General features: G+C 39.2%; 8 non-coding genes across 8 annotated transcripts; 5 read left to right on the top strand and 3 right to left on the bottom strand.

Annotated features, from left to right (window-relative positions):
* Nucleotides 1-2,088: 2,088 nt before the first annotated feature.
* TRNAI-AAU (transfer RNA isoleucine (anticodon AAU)) lies at nt 2,089-2,162 on the top strand. Its single transcript has one exon. It is a non-coding gene; the product is annotated as a tRNA-Ile (tRNA).
* A 3,668-nt stretch (nt 2,163-5,830) lies between these two features.
* On the top strand, nt 5,831-5,945 carry LOC134603842 (U5 spliceosomal RNA). Its single transcript, XR_010090584.1, has one exon. It is a non-coding gene; the product is annotated as a U5 spliceosomal RNA (small nuclear RNA).
* Nucleotides 5,946-7,605: 1,660 nt separating this feature from the next.
* LOC134603796 (U5 spliceosomal RNA) lies at nt 7,606-7,720 on the top strand. The gene has a single exon (XR_010090541.1). It is a non-coding gene; the product is annotated as a U5 spliceosomal RNA (small nuclear RNA).
* An 860-nt stretch (nt 7,721-8,580) lies between these two features.
* Nucleotides 8,581-8,695, top strand: LOC134603795 (U5 spliceosomal RNA). Its single transcript, XR_010090540.1, has one exon. It is a non-coding gene; the product is annotated as a U5 spliceosomal RNA (small nuclear RNA).
* Nucleotides 8,696-11,038: 2,343 nt separating this feature from the next.
* LOC134603825 (U5 spliceosomal RNA) lies at nt 11,039-11,153 on the top strand. The gene has a single exon (XR_010090569.1). It is a non-coding gene; the product is annotated as a U5 spliceosomal RNA (small nuclear RNA).
* Nucleotides 11,154-11,791: 638 nt separating this feature from the next.
* On the bottom strand, nt 11,792-11,932 carry LOC134603755 (U4 spliceosomal RNA). The gene has a single exon (XR_010090502.1). It is a non-coding gene; the product is annotated as a U4 spliceosomal RNA (small nuclear RNA).
* A 3,540-nt stretch (nt 11,933-15,472) lies between these two features.
* On the bottom strand, nt 15,473-15,689 carry LOC134603738 (small nucleolar RNA U3). Its single transcript, XR_010090487.1, has one exon. It is a non-coding gene; the product is annotated as a small nucleolar RNA U3 (small nucleolar RNA).
* A 2,732-nt stretch (nt 15,690-18,421) lies between these two features.
* On the bottom strand, nt 18,422-18,493 carry TRNAE-CUC (transfer RNA glutamic acid (anticodon CUC)). The gene has a single exon. It is a non-coding gene; the product is annotated as a tRNA-Glu (tRNA).
* Between the last annotated feature and the right edge of the window lie 2,896 nt (nt 18,494-21,389).

Below are 21,389 nucleotides of genomic sequence, written 5' to 3'. Positions count from 1 at the left end.
GATTAATAATTTAAAAAAATCATAGTTTAAGTGAATTGTGGCCAACGTGAGGCTTATATTTGATCACACTGGAGAGATGTGATAGTGTAACTTTCTGTTTACAACCGTAAAAACATTAAAAGCATTTTTTTTTATTTGGTTCCCAACAAATATAGCCTCAAGTTGATTTTTGATTGATCTATAGATTGCACGCTGCCAAACTGTGTCATGGTAGCATTCAGTCTATTTTTTTTTTCTTCTCTCTCTCCATCTTTGATGCTTTTTTTTTTTTTTTTTTTTTTGCTTTTTGTCATTAAGAATATAGGGAAATTAGATTGCCTTGAGTGAAGATGGCATAAAGAATAAAGTGACAATGTATGCTATTTGTTCTATTTGGCTATACGCAGGGGATTAAATAGTTGTGGGTATGAGAATTTGCACCTATGTTCAATTGCGAATACATTTTTCACCCTTACATCTTTCCCACTCACATTCATGTATTGTAATTTTCAGTTAAAACTATGTACATTTTGTGATTATTGCATGTATTCACCAGTAAATTATAAAATAACTAATATGGTTTTGTGTTCAACTCTCCATCAGGTGTGGAGTAAATGTCTAAATTAATCAAAATTTCAGGAGACATTTGTGGGTCTTTTACCTACATCTAAAATGTAAACATAGCCTTAAGACACCACAACCAAATAGATTTTATTAGACAAAACTAGTTAAGCCTTTGACACAAGACAATACGCTGATTACTGTTGTACATTTTTCATTGTCTGTGTTTGATTCAAAGAACATTTTAATTGGAAGGCCCAGAGAGGTGAAGGTAACTGACATGTCCTGTCACAGTTTACTATACAGATGAAGAAGTGCTGGGATTACCAAGACAAACTATTATCATGAAAATGATTACTATTCAGATGAAGAGGTGCTGGGATTACACGTCAAACTATTATCCTGAAAATGGATACTATACAGATGAAGAAGTGCTGAGATTACCAAGTCAAACTATTAACACAGCCCAGAATGAGGATAAAGTAACAGCAAGAAGCAGGAATTTGTGTCATTTCAAGGTGGTCACAGAATGAGTTTCCCCTACACTCATGAACTTGCATGTGCCATTAAACAAACAAACCTCAAGCTTTGTAATGGATTGGCTAAGTCAATATTCAAGGAGAATTCATTCTAAAATCACAGCTATCAAGCACACAGATCAGTCACAGTCTTCAGATTCCAGTCCCAGGCTAAACTAAACATCATATTGTGTCATAAACTAGTGATAATTACTGTATGGGGTTGATTGTGTCTGGATTTTACTTTACTTCACATGAACACATTACCATATAATATTAATGAACAACTACCAGGGTTCTTACCAACCCACTAGGGCAGTAGTTAATTTAAAAACGGAACAACTGAAAACAATAGAAATTGGGGGAATGTGCGGTGATGCAACCCCTGTTTGACTATATTCTTTCTCTCACTTTTAAATGTGCTCAACATAAGAGAAAAAAAAGTGAGGGAATGTGGTGACATTCTGTCATCAAACTAATATGGTGACCAGGGGTCATGTGACCAAGCTCATGTATGCCTTTCTCACAGTGGGATAAGCTTTACCTTTGATATGGTAATTCAATACCTTTACAGGTCAGGAAAGAGATAACCACTCCCCCCTATCCCCATTCCTTTCTGTTCCTTGTTGGCTGTGCTACTAAGCAGACCCTTAAGCAGACATGGGCTAATTTTTATCATGGTGAACTGTGAGTGGGATCTGGTGATTTTATAAGATTTAGTTGTTATTGTTAGTTAGGTTGTTGTTGCTGTTGTTGGTATAGTTAGTTAGATTGTGTGTCATTATTTGCATGTTGTTGTTGTTTTGTCTCTGAATAAATATTTGTTAAAGTAGACGGACCAGAGTTTATATGTGTATGCGTACATAATAATTTATAGAGTTTGGTAATACACCACCTGCACTACCTGGCATCTACAGCGACAGTGGCTTGTTGGGTATGTAGGCTTCTTTCTCTAACTGGGATTGATCACTCCTCGAGGGCCCATTCAGTTGGCTCCTGTAGACATAGCTGTCAGTACCATGACTATCGTGGCCGGTTAGCTCAGTTGGTTAGAGCGTGGTGCTAATAACGCCAAGGTCGCGGGTTCGATCCCCGTACGGGCCAGCTAAGTTTTGGTTATCATCTCCAAGGCAAAACTTTCAAATAGCCAGAGAATCATGGGGAACCTTGCTTTTAGACACCGGTAAGGTAATGAAGGTTTTAAACCCTTCAGCAACTTGTAATGGGAGGGAAAGGGGCACTAGAGGGTCCTGCAGTGCCAGGAAACTTGGTTTCTTAGCGCTATAGGGTCTTTAGGTTCCCCCCACCCTCAGGATCCCACTCCCGTTGAAGTGATTAAACACTCGCCTTTCTCCAGTGCCGGGCTCCCTCGGTGCTGGGAAACTCTCCTCCTCCTCCTGACGTCAGCGCTGAATGAGCATGCGCGGCAGGAGCCGCCCATGCATTCAAAGCGCCCATAGGAAAGCATTTTCTTAATGCTTTCCTCTGGACGTCCAGCGTCTTGATTTTCACAGTGAGAAGCGCAGAAGCGTCTCTAGCGGCTGTCAGTGAGACAGCTACTAGAGGCTGGACTAACCCTAGTGTAAACATATCAGTTTACAGCTGCAGGGTTAAAATCTGTGGGACCTGGGACCCAGACCACTTCATTGAGCTGAAGTGGTCTGGGTGACTATAGTGGTCGTTTAAGGACAGAGACAATTGTACAAGTTCTGATCAAAGCAAAACCTGGAATTTGACTATGTGTCTGTTCAACCATAATTCACCTTTTTCATATTAAGTGCACCCACACTTATTATAGATATTTTTTTTCAGGAGAAGCAGGGCTTTCATTTCACATCAAATATTTCTATCTGGAACTATTTAATATGAATAAAATCTAAAACAAAGTTTAAGAAATGTTATATTTTTTTAGTTCTGCATGGCATTTTAACTGTGAATATCATAATACTGTTAGCTTTTATTGCAGTAAAATACACATATTTGTATTCAGCAATGTCTCATGAGTACTCCCATGTACAGGAACTAAAAGGAGAGCTGGGAGAGGAAAATAATGTCTGGTCTCTGAGCAGGATGGGCACCAACCCTATATGTAAGCGACAAAAAAAGGAAACAAGCTTTGCCCAGACCAAAGTGTACTGAAAACTGCTTTAAAAATTAACTTTTAAGAACTATCATTTAAAATCAGTCATAATGAGGAAGTGAGTGGGAATTGTACAGACTCCCTTAAACAGAGGTACCTTAATAGGTGCAAAATAAAGCACAATGTTGTCTAAAGCAACTATGTTGCAACGTGCTTTATAAAAAGAGAGAATTGTTGCTCTTGCTGGCAGAGACAGCTTCACTGTAGTGAAATGATTAAGCACACAGAGATAAATCTTTCTGCTGCTGATAGAGACCTGTGAATATGTGTCTCGTGCAGCAAAAAGGCGAGTTGGTCAAAAAATGATGCAGACTCCCTTAGAAGGGAGCTTTGTGAGTGCAAGGATACAATACTGTGCTGTCTAAAGCCACAGTGTTGTTATGTAACAGGTGTTGCTAATGCTAGCAGAGAATGAAAAATATGTGTCTCATGCAGCTACACGTTAGTGAAGAACATTTAGCACCTCTGAATGTATGTCTCATGCAGCCCACTTGTCACTGCAAATACTGTGCTGTCTAAAGCCACAGTATTGTTGCTAGTACCTGTTACTGGCAGAGACAATGCACAAGTTGTCAGCTTGTTCAGCATAAGGTTCTATATAGATAGTTGCCGTCTGGGAGGAGTTGGACTGATCGGTCTGAGCGGGAAAAACCCTAATCTGAGCCTTCAAGGGCACCTGAGTAGAATAATACACTTAAACTATCTATACTATGTGCATGCCTATAGTGCATAGAATTCTATAGTAAGATCGTTGGTAATATGCTATTACTATAGTGCACATAACACTGAATCTAGCCTGGTAAGGTGAAGTGAAATCCTTCCTGTCAGCCCTCTATGGATCATGAGTCAAATGATGTTCACATATGGCAGTCCGAGAGTGCGAGTGTACCCCGAAGCGCGTTTCGCCAGCATGGGCGGCTCTTCAGGGTTTTTTAAGCCAATGGTTTTACAGTGTTTCCTCTCACTGTCACACATTTGTCCTTGCACAATCTGAAGTCGGTCGTAACTTTTCCAGAGGCGGGTTCGCACAAAGTTGGCCAAAGAAGTACGTTTATGGAGGTTGGCGGGCCCCTTCTTATAAATTCCACTTGAGGGTTTATGTATTTCCCACTTAGGTGTAGTCCCAAAAAGGAAAGTTCAGGCCTTCTTTGAGCCGTGTCCTTTGGTAGTGGTGCTGACCTTGTGGGGCTAGCAAATACGTAATCCACAGGTGGTCTTCTTCACGGATAATCTAGCAGTTGTGCACTCGGAACTGTCTTTCAGCAGCTTCAAGGCCGGTGGTGAGTTTTCTGTGGGGCTTTGTTCACTTGTGTATGGAGTTAAATGTCTCTTTCCGGGTGCAGCATGTCCCTGGTTACCTTAATGCAATTGCAGACTCTCTCTCTCGTTTTCCGTGGGAGCGGTTCAGGCAGGCAGCACCGGAGGGCCTGCCCTGTCTGGAAGTGATGTGGAAGCTTAGGATGTCATGCTTGCAGGATGGGTGAGGTCTTCGCTATCTCCTGCTACATGGAAGGCGTATGAGAGGGTCTGGCAGGATTGGTACCGACTGGTGGCGCAGGTAGGGTCAATTAAGGGGTATTGCTATTTACTGACTAATCTGGCTCAGGAGGGATGTATTAACAAGTGCATGTCAGCACTAGCCTTAAACCATATGTTTTAGTTTTAATATGTTTTGGATCATTGTCCGCGTTAACGCACCTATTTTATTACTGGTTTTGCAGGATAATTATTTTAATAAATTGTCTGCAGCTTTATCTTATACCCATAATCGGTGTTGTGTTTTATTTACTATACCAAGCTTTGTATTTGCTAGAGCAAGCTTAAACATTGCAGGTACAACCTGGAAATGTAGTGTTGAGGAAAGTGTGGACAAAGGACGACACTGGCGTTCACATGGTTAACAGCTGCAGGACGCAACAGTTGCTCAAAGAATTCATGTAACAGCATATCAGCTCGGGGCGTACCTAATTTACATACCCACAATGCTTTGCAAAACAAAATGGCCATTTTTATTTACGTATTCAAATAATGCTAAGTTTTTTTTTTTGTCATTCTTTCTTTTATTGGGGTACTGGGGTGTAGTGTACAAAAAAATAAAGGGAGGGTGCAATAGTAGATAGGCGCATATTACATTTGTGTAGTATTACGAAAGCACTCTTGAAATGAATAGCCTCTTTGAACTTTTTTGGAAAACAAGCAATGCAGTCTACAAACAGGAAATGTAGTTTTGAGGGATGTGTGGACAAAGTACGACCCCAGCAATCACATGGTTAACAGCTGCAGGGCTCAACAGTTAGACAAAGCATGCAGTCAACAGCATGTCAGCTGGGTACGTGCCTAATTTACATACCCACAATGCATTGCAAGGCATGATGGCCATGTTCAATTAGCTACTAAATTAATAACAGTTTTTAAGAGGCAATACCGTACACGGTATGTTTTTTATTTAACCCCTTTTAAGGACACAACTTCTGGAATAAAAGGGAATCATGACGGAATATATCCGTCATGTGTCCTTAAGGCGGTAATAATTATACTGGATTCTCCATGTTGCAGTTTATTGTAGTATTGCTCTCCATATGTTTAGAAGCACATGTCTGAAACTGATGTGCTACTGTGACTTTTTGGTTGCATACTCTGGTTTCTCTTCAGACCGAATAAATCTTTCGCCTTTTACTAAAGATTTCCGTGGAGAGGAACAACCATGAGTTTCACTCAATTTTTTGAGGCCTGACCTGCGTCAGGTTAAATAATTGTTTAATAAAAGAGACCATTATAGTAATTAGAACAAATCTTTTGCTGTTCTGAATATATCATTGCCTTCTACGGCCGAAAGGTCTCTAAAGTGTAAAGGCGATATGTGTATGGACAAGATAATGGCCATTATTTGTCACATCTTAAGTACATCTTTCTAAAATGAGATTCTTGTCCCTTATGTCTGCTCACTCGCCTTCCTTTCTTTTTATCCTTTCTTTGTCTTGGTCTTCCAATATCTTTTCTTCTATTTTTAGCTTTCTTCATGAGCTCTGGAACAGACTAGCTTCTAATATAGGGGGCCCCCACCCACCCCCTTATCCGAATAGCCCGAATTTTGTCCAAATTCACATTCGGACCGAAACGAATTGCACATGTCTAACAAATAGTGATAATAATAGTAGAATAAATAAAGATAGTAACTGTAGTATAAAATGATATGGTCTGGTTCTTCCTGGAAGGGACACTACATGTGTAATAGAAACATGAAAGGATAAGTAAACTATCCAAAAAGAATCCGATACAAATACGTGGATACAATGTTGCTAATCCACCACTAGATGTCACTCAATAGCCGTATAAAGTCCTGTAGGAAATTGCAACATAGTAGCTGAAATTCTACAAGATATTATAGTTTCCTATTTTCATGTAGAGTGATTCCCCAGGCTATAGTATGAATCTAGGAGTCAAAAAAATATATAAATCTTGGGCAACAGGGAAGGTGCCGATTGGTCCCTATTATAGTCTAACAATTAGCCAAATAGCTAGTCCCTACGTATTTGTCAGCCGGCACATGTCCCCTCCATGCTCTGAGCCCAATAATCAAGTAGTGCAAGATTAGTTTCAATAAATAACCCTATGCCCAACCATATAAAGAGGGATTGAGAAACCCTATTGGAGAAAGCCAGAGTAAGGTATAGGCATCCCCAACTCCGAAGGCTGGTGTCAAAAGTTAAAGTACAGTCTAAGAGCCTCCTGGTTCGGGAGATACACCAGAAAGCCCCCTTCCAGTTTGTCCAGTTCTTGTAACAATGATTATGCAAATTGTGTTAGTTGTTAAATGTCAGTTCTTGCAAATGGCCCAACAGTACATAAAGTAATATGTCCTATTGTGTTTTACACCCCACCTCCTATAGACTGTAAGCTCGTTTGAGTAGGGTCATCTTCAACCTATGGTTCTTGTAAGTTTTCTTGTAATTGTCCTCTTTATAGGTAAATCCCCCCTCTTATAATATTGTAAAGCTCTACGGAATCTGTTGGCGCTATATAAATGGCAATAATAATAATAATAATAATTTGTTTCTTAGTTATAAACAGTAAATGTAGTTTTGAGGGTTTAGACAAAGCGCAACCCCAGCACTCACATGGTTAACAGCTGCAGGGCTCAACAGTTAGACAAAGCATGCAACTGTTTTGCGAGCTGGGGGCGTGCCTAATTTACATACCCATATTGCATTGCAAAAAATAATGGCCATTTTTATGTACTTGTTAAAATAATGATAAGCTTTTAATACATATTATGATGTGTGTTCATTTAATAATTAATCATACCGGATTCTCCAAGCTACCTTCTCTCTAAATGCGTAAGGATTCTCTCTATATGCTTAAGAGGACATTTGTGAACCCGCTCTGCTACTCCGGTAGGCATTTGGCATACTCTGGTTTCTCTTCAGACCGAATAAATCTTTCGCCTTTTACTAAAGATTTCCGTGGAGAGGAACAACCATGAGTTTCACTCAATTTTTTGAGGCCTGAGTAATGTCAGGCTACATTAAGTGGTAAAATGTCAGATTTAAGTAACAAGTGAAACAGAGCATCCATTGAAATGATTACATTATCAATTAAATCTTAGTGCAAAATAAATCAAATATAAATATGCGACTAAATATTTGTTTAATAGTATCATTCTTTCATCCGTGTCATCATGCCTATAATTTCACTTTCCTAAGACACTGTCAATAATTGCCAGAGACAAAGTAAAGTCATTAAAAAAGAATTTCAAATATTTTCAGTATTTGTTCTGGAGATAATTCTGTGTCCAAAATTTGCCTGTGAACCCACACAAGTAAAACATTAAAATATGCATAATAATATAAAACCACACGTCAATTACCTTCAATAATGGCAATTATTTTTACTCACTGAATTTAAATTAACATTAAATCTTAATTAAAGCATCTACCAGCATGCTCTCCTCTCTTTGAATATTTGCATACGTTAAATAACTACATATCCCTGCATGCTCTTGTTTCTTGAATTCTGTGCACTACGATGAACTACACATCCCAGCATGCACTACTTTCGGGTACACTCAAAATATACCGAGCATTTTTTCTCATTCTGGAATCGGACAGACTCAACAGATAGACAAAGCATGTGTTTAACACCATGCTAGCTGGGGGCGTGCCTAATTTACATACCCACAATGCTTTGCAAAAAATAATGCCCATTTTTATGTACTTGTTAAAATAATGATAAGCTTTTAATACATACTATGATGTGTGTTCATTTAATAATTAATCATACCGGATTCTCCAAGCTACCTTCTCTCTAAATGATTAAGGATTTTCTCTATATGCTTAAGAGGACATTTGTGAACCCGCTCTGCTACTCCGGTTGCCATTTGGCATACTCTGGTTTCTCTTCAGACCGAATAAATCTTTCGCCTTTTACTAAAGATTTCCGTGGAGAGGAACAACCATGAGTTTCACTCAATTTTTTGAGGCCTGAGTAATGTCAGGCTACAATAAGTGGTAAAATGTCAGATTTAAGTAACAAGTGAAACAAAGCATCTCATTGAAATGGTTACATTATCAATTAAATCTTAGTGCAAAATAAATCAAATATAAATATGCGACTAAATATTTGTTTAATAGTATCATTCTTTCATCCGTGTGATCATACCTATAATTTCACTTTCCTAAGACACTGTCAATAATTGCCAGAGACAAAGTAAAGTCATTAAAAAAGAATTTCATATATTTTCAGTATTTGCTCTGGAGATACTTCTGTGTCCAAAATTTGCCTGTGAACCCACACAAGTAAAACATTAAAATATGCATAATAAGGGGGCGGAGTCTGGTTGCCGAGCGGACCAGACGTGTGTCGTGCTGGCTCCTGCATTTGGCACCGATTAATCAACGAAACTGTCTAATTCAAGGCAAAATACCAGGTCAGCTGGGCATGATCTAAGCAGAGGGAGTCCCGGTGGCCTTCTGGATACCACACAAGCGACTATTACACAGATAACTGGATTCAGAGATTTGAGGCCTACTCGTGACAGAGAGGGGGAGAGGCGGCCGCTCTCCTCGTTCTTCAGCTACCCGTGGGACCCCACAATACTGCTTTTGATCCTCCCTTCCCCCCTCCCCCCCAGGACTGGTGGGGGTTATCCCGGTCCCCACTGGAGAACCCTCTGATTCACTCTAGTGGACTTTAACAAGCACCAGCAACGCCGGTGACTGCAGCCTGCCAGGCAAGATGACTGCCTTCCAAGTGGATACCCCCACACAAGCTCCCCGCCAGGTGCCTATGGATGCAGAGCCATGGCTGATAGCATTTGACAGAATCTGTGCCCAATTCTGGGCCAAGATGGCAAGGAGACAAGCATATACCTTACCCAGGGATCCACACGTTCAGGCTCAGCTCAGGCCTACGGGCTGCAGAGATCAAAGGAAGCACCTGAAGCGCACCTCACGCAGAGTCCAGACAGGGAAGAAGTTGCCTCCGGGCAGACCACCAAAGCGGCAACGCCGACAGCCCAACAAGCCACTCCATGGTAGCATCAGAAGACGGCACTCTGGTTGGCACAGTAGCTCCATGCGCAGATCGCGCCATTTGAGGGTTCCCGCTCAGAGGGGTCGGCCACATGCACCGCAGAGACCCAGAAGCCACGTGCCTGGTGATGATCTGTACCGGAGCCCGAGCAGAACAACACGAGAGTGCAGCGGTACCTGTGACTGGGAGGGCACCCACACGGGGCTAAACAGACTCTGGCTGTTATGTATCTGCAGCCTCCCATCTCTTGGCATCGGCTAGGCAGCCCCCAAAGACACACACAACACGCATACAATGCTTGCGGTACCCACATATTGAAATGGCAAGCAACCCAGTGGTTATTTTTTTTAATTTTATTTTATTATCTCCTGCTATACAGGTAGACCCTCTTCTTATATTTAAAGCTTACTAGTAATGTTAATTTAGGCAGTGCCGCCGGGCAAACGACCTTGGGTACACTCCCATGCTGTCCTCCGCAGACTACCCTCTCCCTGTTCAGCATGTTACACAGGGAACTACCTAATTTCTAGCCTGTCTCGTTAATATTCTGTTATACCACACACAGTCAGACACCAAGCCTAACATAAGCCTACTAGCCTCCTTTCTGACTAACACTAAAGTGTGATGTCCTACAAAATATATAAAATGTGCATACCCACAGCCACACTGTTTTAAATTCTGTGTAAATCTTATGTGTGCTGTTGCTGTTGTGGCAAGACATGCTTGTACTGTTTTATGTGCACGACAAAAATAAAGAATTAAAAAAAATATGCATAATAATATAAAACCACACGTCAATTACCTTCAATAATGGCAATTATTTTTACTCACTAAATTTAAATTAACAATAAATCTTAATTAAAGCATCTACCAGCATGCTCTCCTCTCTTTGAATATTTGCATACGTAGAATAACTACATATCCCTGCATGCTCTTGTTTCTTGAAATCTGTGCACTAACATGATGAACTACACATCCCAGCATGCACTACTTCCGGGTACACTCAAAATACACCGAGCATTTATTCTCATTCTGGACAGACTCAACAGATAGACAAAGCATGTGCTTAACACCATGCTAGCTGGGGGCGTGCCTAATTTACATACCCACAATGCTTTGCAAAAAATAATGCCCATTTTCATCTATGTAGTAAAATAATGATAATCTTTTCATACATATTATGTTGTGTGCAAGTTTATGTGATAATTAATTATGCCGGATTCTCCGAGCTACGTCTTAACTAAGGATTTCTCTATATGCTTAAGAGGACATTTATGAACCCGGTCTGCGACTGAGATTTAAGTTTATCATACTCTGGTTTCTCTTCAGACCGAATAAATCTTTCGCCTTTTACTAAAGATTTCCGTGGAGAGGAACAACCATGAGTTTCACTCAATTTTTAGAGGCCTGACACGTATCAGGCTACATAACAAATGTATAAAATCAGATTTAAATAACAAACTAAACAATGGAATCAGTTTCAATGGTAATGTTACCAACTAAATTCTAGGGCAAAAAATAAAATGTACATGCATGATAAAATATTACAGTATTGTTTTACAGTGTCATTTGTTCATCCATATAATCCTACCAGTAAGTTCAGTTTCCAGAGACAAAATAAAGTCATTAATTAGAAATGTCACATATTTCTCAGAATTTAATCTGGAGATTATTTTATGTCCAAGATGTTAAAATTGTAAAGTGTTACAGAGCAATAGTAGCAATAGTAAAAATCTCCCAGCATGCTTAACTGTCATGGAATCAGGGCACATACAAACTGACAGGCGTCAAATGTTTGGGTATCAGCAAGTACCATTACGTTCTGTAGACAGGGGACTGCAAATCAGGAATAACACAATACATGTTTAGAGACAAGGCAAAGTAATATTCTAAAAGTAAAAACCCTTGTTTTTTTTGCATTATATGAGTTTATGAGCATTTATTTCTTAAACCAAATATTAAAAAAAAGTAATTCTAAGTGAATCTTACATTAGACAAACAATAAATCAATCTTGTTGAAAAATAGTTAAATATATTTTTATTGTTGTACATGCAATTTCAGTCTCCTTAGAGACTGTCAAAAATTGCCATTGCTGACTATATTTCAAGTCATCATGGCGGGGTATTGGTAAAAGTTTTCAATTAGCAATAATCACGCCTCGGATAAACCTCATTGGCTACGATACTGCCACTGCGCAAAGCTAACTCATATGATCAAAGTGCACAGTCAACATTCAGAAAACTCTCATTTGCGTTGTGGAGAGACATGTGTGCATGCTAGGTCTGTGCTATGCATTCTGGGAGGCAGTATGGTAATTACACTGCGAATAGGCTACCAATCCTCAGGCTGTTCCCAGGAGACTGAATTAGAGACAAATTGTAAATCGGATATTTCTCTTAGCTTCCTATCTGATGAGGTGACCAAGGACTGAGGTAAGCAAAATAAGTTTTATTTTAACCCTTTCTGCACTACGGGGAGGTGGGGAGGTGGGGAGGTGCAAGGGAGGGGAAGCTATAGTGCCAGGAAAAAAACCTTTAAGTAAGATTCCTGGCTCTCATACCCAGAGGGCTTGGAGGCGTGGCTTGAAGCTATTAATCGTTTAATATTAGATTTCGGCAATTCGTACTGCAGGCACTATAACAACTTCAATAAGATGAAGTTCTGTAAGTTCAATAAGATGAAGTTGTTAAAGTGCCGGTAGTGTCCCTTTAAAGGACTGATTTCTCTTTAAATAAGTCCTTTTATAAAGTAAGAAAGCAGGGACACTCTTACTGCCTAAAGCTTTTGTACCTACCTGATCTAGCAGCTTCTTATCCCTATTATAAATGTTGCAGTACTGTTTATGGACTGTGTTACATTGTACAGCACCCACTTTGTGCTTGAACACAGGAAATTCAGAAATTCAGAGTGTTATAAAAGCCTATGGACATTACAGCAAATATGCTTCCCACTGTCTTACGCGGTGTATTTATTATCTAACATAGAAGGACAGAAAACAGGACTGGGAACAAGTTTTAAGTGATCAGTAAACAGTTTAAATAGAACATTTTAGAACAGATCGGTAGCAAACTTTAATTTCTGGCGAAATCGAGATTCTTGAAAGAATTTGGAAGTGAACGGGTTAATTCACCCCATGTGTGAGAGTTTGATCCAACGCACCGGGGGACACAGGGGATTGAAATTTACTCTGTAATACTCACTAAACCAGAGTTAAAATGAGTACTTAATATAGATAATAAGTACTCTCCCTCCCCCCGCTGGATGTTAGGAAGCAGACACAAACCTTTTCAGTATGTGTACATTTAGTAAGAAATCAGACAATGTTTTAAATGGAATGCAATACATACAGCTACCAACAGATGACGTAAATACTGATAGATTTCAGAACATACACTTTGCAGCCAACAGATGGCGCATGACTGACAAATGATTACACACGACAAAAAAAGCCAAGAAATAACGCACACACTAATTAAAACATAGATAACAAATGAGACAATTTCAAAAACACTTTAGAGCATACCAGCTCCTGACGAGATATCTTTGTTAACCCCTTCAGGACGGAGTCAATAGTGCACGTTCTGATCAAAACAAAACGTAAACAAAAACTGGAATTTGCGCTATATGTCTGTTCACCCGTAGTTCCCCTCTTTCATATTAAATGCACCCACACTTATTATATATCATTTTGTTCAGGAGAAACAGGGCTTTCATTTCATATAAAATATTTGTATTTGAAACAATTTATTATGAATAAAATTAAAAAAAACTGTGAGAAATTTGATTTTTTTTTTTAAATTTGTAGTTCCGCCTCACATTTTAGCTGTAAATGTCATAATACTGTTAGGTTTTACGGCAACAAAATGCACATATTTGTAATCAGCGATGTCTCACGAGTACAACAGTACCCCCCATTAACAGGTTTTATGGTGTTTTGGAAAGTTACAGGGTCAAATATAGAACGTTCCATTTTCAAATTGAAATTTGCCAGATTAGTAATGTTACCTTTGAGACGGTGTGGTAGCCCAGGAATGAGAATTACCCCCATAATGGCATACCATTTGAAAAAGTAGACAACCCAAGGTATTGAACATGGGGTATGTTTAGTTTTTTTTAGTAGCCACTTAGTCACAAACACTGGCCAAAGTTAGCGTTCATATTTGTTTTTGTGTGAAAAAAGCAAAAAACTAATATTTGGCCAGTGTTTGTGACTAAGTGGCTACTAAAAATGACTGGACATACCCCATTTGCAATACCTTGGGTTGTCTACTTTTGCAAATGGTATGCCATCATGGGGGTAATTCTTATTCCTGGGCTACCATACGGTCTCAAAGGCAACATAACTAATCTGGCAAATTTCAATGTCAAAAAAATGAAATGCAAGCCTTATATGTGACTCTCTAACTTTCCAAAACACCATAAAACCTGTACATGTGGGGTACTGTTATTCTCGGGAGATTTCACTAAACACAAATATTAGTGTTTTAAAACAGTAAAACATATTACAACAATAATATAGTCCATAAAAGTGCCGTTTGTTTGTAAAAAATGCAAAAAAACTTCACTTTTACTTAAAATATCATCGTTGTAATACAATTTACCAGTTTTAAACACTAATATTTGAGTTCAGCGAAGTCTCCCGAGTAAAACAGTACCCCCTATGTACAGGTTTTATGGTGTCTTGGAGAGTTACAGGGTCTAATATAGTGCATGCGAATTAAATTCTCTGCACTTTCTCCCTGTGTTGTCAGGCATGTCAATCAAATTTTAATTAATCAAATGACATAATTATGTTAAAAAATTACTTAAATATACACGTAGAATTTTAATATATATGCATTTATAGGTATATAAATTCTACGTGTATACTAATGTAATCTTTTATGTAATTATATGTATTTATCTCTCTATATATATTTGCGGTTATTTGTATTTTATATATAGATAGATATATATAGAATGTCATTCTAAGTGTATTCTGTTTCCAATATATATATATTAATAACAAAATACAGTTAGAATGAAATTACATATGAATATATAATTTATTTTATATTTTGTTTCAATATTTTATTTATTTATTTAATTATTTTATTTATTTATTATTGTAATTATGCGTATATATATATAATATATATATGTAGATCTATTATATATATAATATATATACATATTATATATATGTAACGTCATTCTAAGTGTATTTTAATATTAATATATATACTAATATTAATATTAAAATACATTACGTATGACGTTACATATATATAATATGTATATATATTATATATATAATATATATACATATTATATATATATAAAAAGCCATTTAATTTATTTTATAACATTTTTATATTTATTTTTTTACACTACCTACCAGCAGGGGGACTGTCTAATATTTTAAACAGTCCCCCTGCTGGCAGATCCATAGCCAGCTATAGGGGGCCATGTGATCGCTCTTTGAGAGCGATCACATGGCCCCCGGGGGCCTCATTTGCCGGAGGGGGGCTGCCTGGGCTCTCAGACAGCCCCCCAGAAGAGGATCGCGGCGGAGGTGAGTACACCTCTGCTCCTGGGGCTGCAAGCCGTTACGGCGTTCTATGCCGCCGCAACGGCTTTAAAGCCCATTAAAGCCGCGACGGCATAGAACGCCGTAACGGCGTTAAGGGGTTAAGATAGTTGTAATAATATTTATTATAGATGCTTGCTTACGTAATCTATTCATTGACAGAGTATGTAGTAACCACTCAGCTTGTGTTCTCTCCCTCCTACTCTCCAATTAAGGAAATAGGAACGGTCATCAACAGCAACCAGCAGCTACAATAAAGCAGCACTGGGAGCCCACATCACGCTCAGGAGAAAACACTCAAGCTCTTCCTCGTGGGTACTGAGTTTGGACACTTTAGAGCACATTTCACCAGTTACAAACTATAGAAATGATCCCTGAAAGTATAGTCTTAATGAACCTTTACTACAAGCAAAGAACAGGCTGCCAAAGGTTTCTATTACACATGTGGTGACATTCCGTACATTTCACATTTACACAAACATAAACAATATTATCAAACAAAATTTTTAAAAAATAATTCCTGAAGTTTCATAGGATTGCAATGCTTTTAAATAAAATTGACAAGATTGTTGGTGTGAAATAACAATGGCTTATTTTGCATACAACACGCCCACTAGCCAATGAGTCACAGCTTTCAGTTTGCAGGATTCTCCCAAAACTCCCACACTGCTCCCATACACACAGCCACATTCTATAACAGCGACTATCCTTCCCAATATCTTACTCAGTGTAATTATTATTATTCAGCATAAGACAAGGACAGTAAACAGGACTGTGGAAACAATTTTGTATTGATCAGTAAACAGTTTCAATGAAAATTTTTAGAACAGATCTGTACCAAAGTAAGTGTCAACTCGGGATGGAAGAGGTGCAGTATATAGGACACCGGGTGGGGTGCAAAAACTGGAACCGGCCAAGATAGAGGCAGTCGCTAGCTGGCCCAGTTCCCGCACCAAAACCCAAGTGCCTGCCTTCCTAGGGACTGCGGGGTCCTACAGGAAATTTGTCCCCAATTATAGCGCCATTGCTAAACCCCTCACCAACCTGACCCGCAAGAACCTGCCCCGACAGGTAGCTTGGACCCCAGAGTGAGAGCAGGCATTCCAAGCTCTCAAGGACACCCTGGTAAAAGCCCCTGTGCTGGCTGCCTCAATCACAGGAAAAGTTTTCTCGTCCACACAGATGCCTCTATGTTCGGACTGGGAGCAGTACTGAGCCAGGTCGGGGACGATGGCAGTTACCTCAGCAGGAAGCTCTTACCCAGGAGGTAAGCTACGCCGCCATCGAAAAGAAGTGCCTGGCGTTGGTGTGGGCACTCAAAAAACTGCTGCCGTACTTGTATGGACAGCAATTTACCCTGCTCACGGATCACAACCCGTTGGTGTGGCTTAACCGGGTCTTTGGGGAGAATGCCAGGTTTTTACGGTGGAGCCTGGCCCTGCAGTCGTATGACATTGCCATTAACTACAGACCCGGTAAGCAGAATGGCAATGCCGATGACCTGTCCAGGAAAATCGCCCTGGACAAGTGATCCATGGGTGCTTTCCCCGGACATCAACAGGTTGATCCGCTGGGATCCACCTGGATGCCGACTAGTGGTTAAGGGGGAGCTTTGTAGCGGGATCACCACTAAACCGTAAAGTGTGGTAGTGTATTTGCCTATGTTCCCCATGTATTCGTGATTACTTGTGTGTTTTACCTTCTCCCCGTTCGGGAGACTGCGTACGAACACAGCCCGTTCGTCTCACGAACGGGGACCACCCCAATACCCCATTTAGAATTTTTATTTAGAATGTTCACACCTCGCTAACGACTTGTGGAAACCACAAATTGCAAGGGAAGCTTTGGCGTGTGCCGACCCGTTCGTTAGACGAACGCCATCCAAGGGAGCACTCGCAGATTGGTTCTCACCTCGTTCGGCTCCCAAAAGAGGACCTCCCCAGCGACCCTTGGAGTGTTCACACTAATCAATTAGAATGTTGGCAACTTGTAATATAAGTGTGAAACCGCAAGGGAAGTAATTAATGAGTGCTTCCCTGGGTGGCCGCCATTCGTATAGATGAACGCCGGTCAGGGGGAGCATTCGTGTACGGAAAGGAGGCGCTTCCCTTGCTTGGTTTCACCCAGGTACCCCGTGAACAGAGGCTGTTCATGCTGGTTACCATTCTGGGGGTCCCTGAGATTGATGGGGACACTCTGTGTGGACAATGGCGGTTTGGCGGGCTTTCTGTACCTGGGAGCCCAGGAGGCGGGAATCTTTCACACGCACAGGCCCTTGGGAAGGGACATGGTGTGGCAGGAACAGGGGACAAAGGGACTAGGGACCCGGATCCAATATACGACCCCTGGGAGGGGAAGGACAAAGGGAGGGGACATTGTCTTTTACCTGTTTTCCACCCCCTTGCATGGGGAGAGTATAAAGCCGAGTGTGGCCAATAAAGCTTGTTGTTGTACCCCGGGAACTGTGTGTCGTCTAGTTACTGGGGGAAAATGGGTCTGGTCAATAATTAATAGCGGAGGTAACCAGCCGGGTTACCCAGGGTCTGTTACACTAACATACTCTGCTTTCTTGCCTTTTACTAAAGATTTCTGTGGAAAGGAGCAGCTTTTATGAAATCTGACAAAGGTCAGGCTATATAATTGTTTTTAAAAAATTGTTTTTAAAAAAAAATTATTTTATGGTTGTTATAATGCCCGAAAGAATTATTTGTGTAAATCTGGCTACGTATTTGCACTCCTACTCCAAAGCAAAAGTGTCTCTAAACGTCAAAAACAATGTGTGTGTGGCTCACTTAACAGCCATTATTCAACACTTCTCAAGTTCATTGTACAACGAGCTCTGGAATAGACTAGCTTCAGGTTGACCAAATAGTTAGCCATTCTCTTCACTTATGTTTTTTGCTTTAACTTTTATTTTTATTTGGGTGCTATTAGCATTTTTTTCAAGTGGGCATTGTTCTTCTCTGTATGTTACTTGGTATTCTGGTAAGACAACAAAAATATATGCTATATTTCTAATGTTTCCTCTTTTTTCGAAAGTCATATAATAGCACTTTCCTGCTAGTGTTGAGAGTGATATAATTTAAAAAAAAAAACCATCAAATAATTATTGAAAACTACTATTCCCTGACCGGGAATCGAACCCGGGCCGCGGCGGTGAGAGCGCCGAATCCTAACCACTAGACCACCAGGGAAAGATGCAAAATGTCAATTAACGTAAATGTAAATTGAAAGACATGAACCACCTTCAATCTCAGAAATAACAGTAAATTCAATCCACATAGGAATTCCTTATAGCCTTAGAACTTAATATAAAATATGTGGAAACTATACAGTATGAGATTACTAACATGCATTTCTTTAGTCACCCATTTATTGGCTCATGTAAATTCTGTATTGTCATACTACATAAGACAACATCTATAATCAAAGTACTGAAGTGTGGCTCAGTGGCAAGACAGCAGGCCAGGGACACAGAAGGATCCAGGTTCAGTAAAGCACCTTTGGTATGGCCCTGCCTGGATGTCACAGTGACAATTACATTAATGTCCCTTTTACCTGGACTGACTACTTACACTGAACAAAAGGTATTGTACGAAACTGGTTCGTGGATTGCAGGATAACACTTACAAGGAAAGGTTACAGGAACTTAACATGTATAACTTGGAGGAAAGACGTGACAGGGGGGATATGATAGAAACATTTAAATACATAAAGGGAATCAACACAGTAATGGAAGAGACTATATTTATAAGAAGAAAAACTACCACAACAAGAGGACATAGTCTTAAATTAGAGGGGCAAAGGTTTAAAAATAATATCAGGAAGTATTACTTTACTGAGAGGGTAGTGGATGTATGGAATATCCTTCCGGCTGAAGTGGTAGAGGTTAACACAGTAAAGGAGTTTAAGCATGCGTGGGATAGGCATAAGGCTATCCTAAGGCCAGGGACTAATGAAAGTATTTAAAAAAATTGGGCAGACTAGATGGGCCGAATGGTTCTTATAAAGCCAGGGACTAATGAAAGTATTTAAAAAAAAGTGGGCAGACTAGATGGGCCGAATGGTTCTTATCTGCCGTCACATTCTATGTTTCTATAACCATAAGGAGCACAAGGAATGCAGATAGGATGTTTCAATACATACATATACTTTATATGCTCCCAGAAGTCAATTTTCTATCCTTTTTTTCCCACTCCAGCTTAAACTCTATGCAGACCACTGTATTCAAGTGGATATTTTAGTTACAGCTTCCCATTGATACTGCACTGTGGTGACATTCTGTCATCAAACTAATATGGTGACCAGGGGTCATGTGACCAAGCTCATGTATGCCTTTCTCACAGTGGGATAAGCTTTACCTTTGATATGGTAATTCAATACCTTTACAGGTCAGGAAAGAGATAACCACTCCCCCCTATCCCCATTCCTTTCTGTTCCTTCTTGGCTGCGCTACTAAGCAGACCCTTAAGTAGACATGGGCTAATTTTTATCATGGTGAACTGTGAGTGGGATCTGGTTATTTTATAAGATTTAGTTGTTATTGTTAGTTAGGTTGTTGTTGCTGTTGTTGTTGTTGTTGGTATAGTTAGTTAGATTGTGTGTCATTATTTGCATGTTGTTGTTGTTTTGTCTCTGAATAAATATTTGTTAAAGTAGACGGACCAGAGTTTATATGTGTATGCGTACATAATAATTTATAGAGTTTGGTAATACACCACATGTGGCGACCATGAATTTTAGACTTCTACAACAAATGTTTGTGAGGCGCAATAACTACCATATTGATACATAATCTAAGAGCAAGAGACTTTATAGCATAGGATTCGTTGTTGAAACAAATATACAAATGTGTTTTGTTGACTGTTTTAAATTTGTGTATTGTGACTGACATATTTTGTTGCAAATTGTAGCATTTATAGGTTTCACTTTGTTTCTGTACAGTTTTAAAGTATTGGTGATAAAAAGGGAAAATTGAATAGTTTCACTGCATTGGAACCTTTGATGTTTTGGCCATTTTAATAGCCCATGTGCTGTATTGTCTCTCTCTTGTTGCAACTAACCAGAATGAAACTTAATCTATTTTAATTGTTTTCTTAGATGTTACATTTTGAGGCTTCCCTGCATTCTAAGTTTAAATAGCAAACATTTTTTGTTGTTGTTATCTTTTGTCTGTTTGAATAATTGAATTCAGGATAGGAGCATAATGTTTGTGCATTATGACTGACAGAACGTATTTTGTTGCAAATTGTAGCATTTATAGTTTAATTTTGTTTCTGCACAGTTTTAAATTATTGGTGATTAAAGGGGAAGATTGAATAGTTGCACTGCATTGGTATTATTGATGTTTCGGCCATTTTTAATAGCCCATGTGCTGTATTGTCTCTCTCCTGTTGCAACTAACTAGAACTAAACTGAATATATTGTAATTGTTTTTGGATGTTACATTTTGTACATTTTGTGGCTTTCATTGCATTCTAAGTTTAAATAGCAATCTGTTTGGTTTTTTTTTTGTTGGTTCTCTTTTGTCTGTTTGAACCATTGAATTCTGGGTAGGAGCATTGTGTTTACATGATAAAGGTATTGGGGCTAATACAGTGTGGTGGCTATTGTTTAGCCAGGTTACCATTTCCATTTTTACACTGGAGTGTGTTTAATAGAAAATGAAAAGTTTGTATTTGAGGTAAATATTATGAAGTAAAGGTGCCTAGATTTTTATATGGTTGGGAATGATCATTGTGCTGAAGTTACAGTCAGGTATTTTTCAGTTCCCATATCTTCCTTTTAAATCATTCTGTTTATTTGTAAACCCCCCACCCCCTCCCCTTAAACAAACAGGGTGGTTTTGTGTTTTGCTATCTGTGGGCATTTCTCGTATTGAGACTGTGACGTTTTTTTCTTAAAAGACAAGAGTTTGTTTGAATAGGTTAATGTAATTAAGTTTTTCAAATGGTCCAATCTCTTTGGAGCCAGTTTCAGTTGTTTTTTTAAATTAATGCCATTGTTAAAAGCTTGTTGTTGTTTTTTTTTTTTTTTTTAGTCTGCTAGTCTATTTCGATTAAAGAGCTCAGTTTTAAAATGTCATTTCTG

Source organism: Pelobates fuscus, chromosome 3 (assembly GCF_036172605.1).
Source record: "Pelobates fuscus isolate aPelFus1 chromosome 3, aPelFus1.pri, whole genome shotgun sequence".
In the NCBI taxonomy this organism is placed as follows: Eukaryota; Metazoa; Chordata; class Amphibia; order Anura; family Pelobatidae; genus Pelobates; species Pelobates fuscus.
This window is presented reverse-complemented; position numbering and strand designations above follow the sequence as displayed.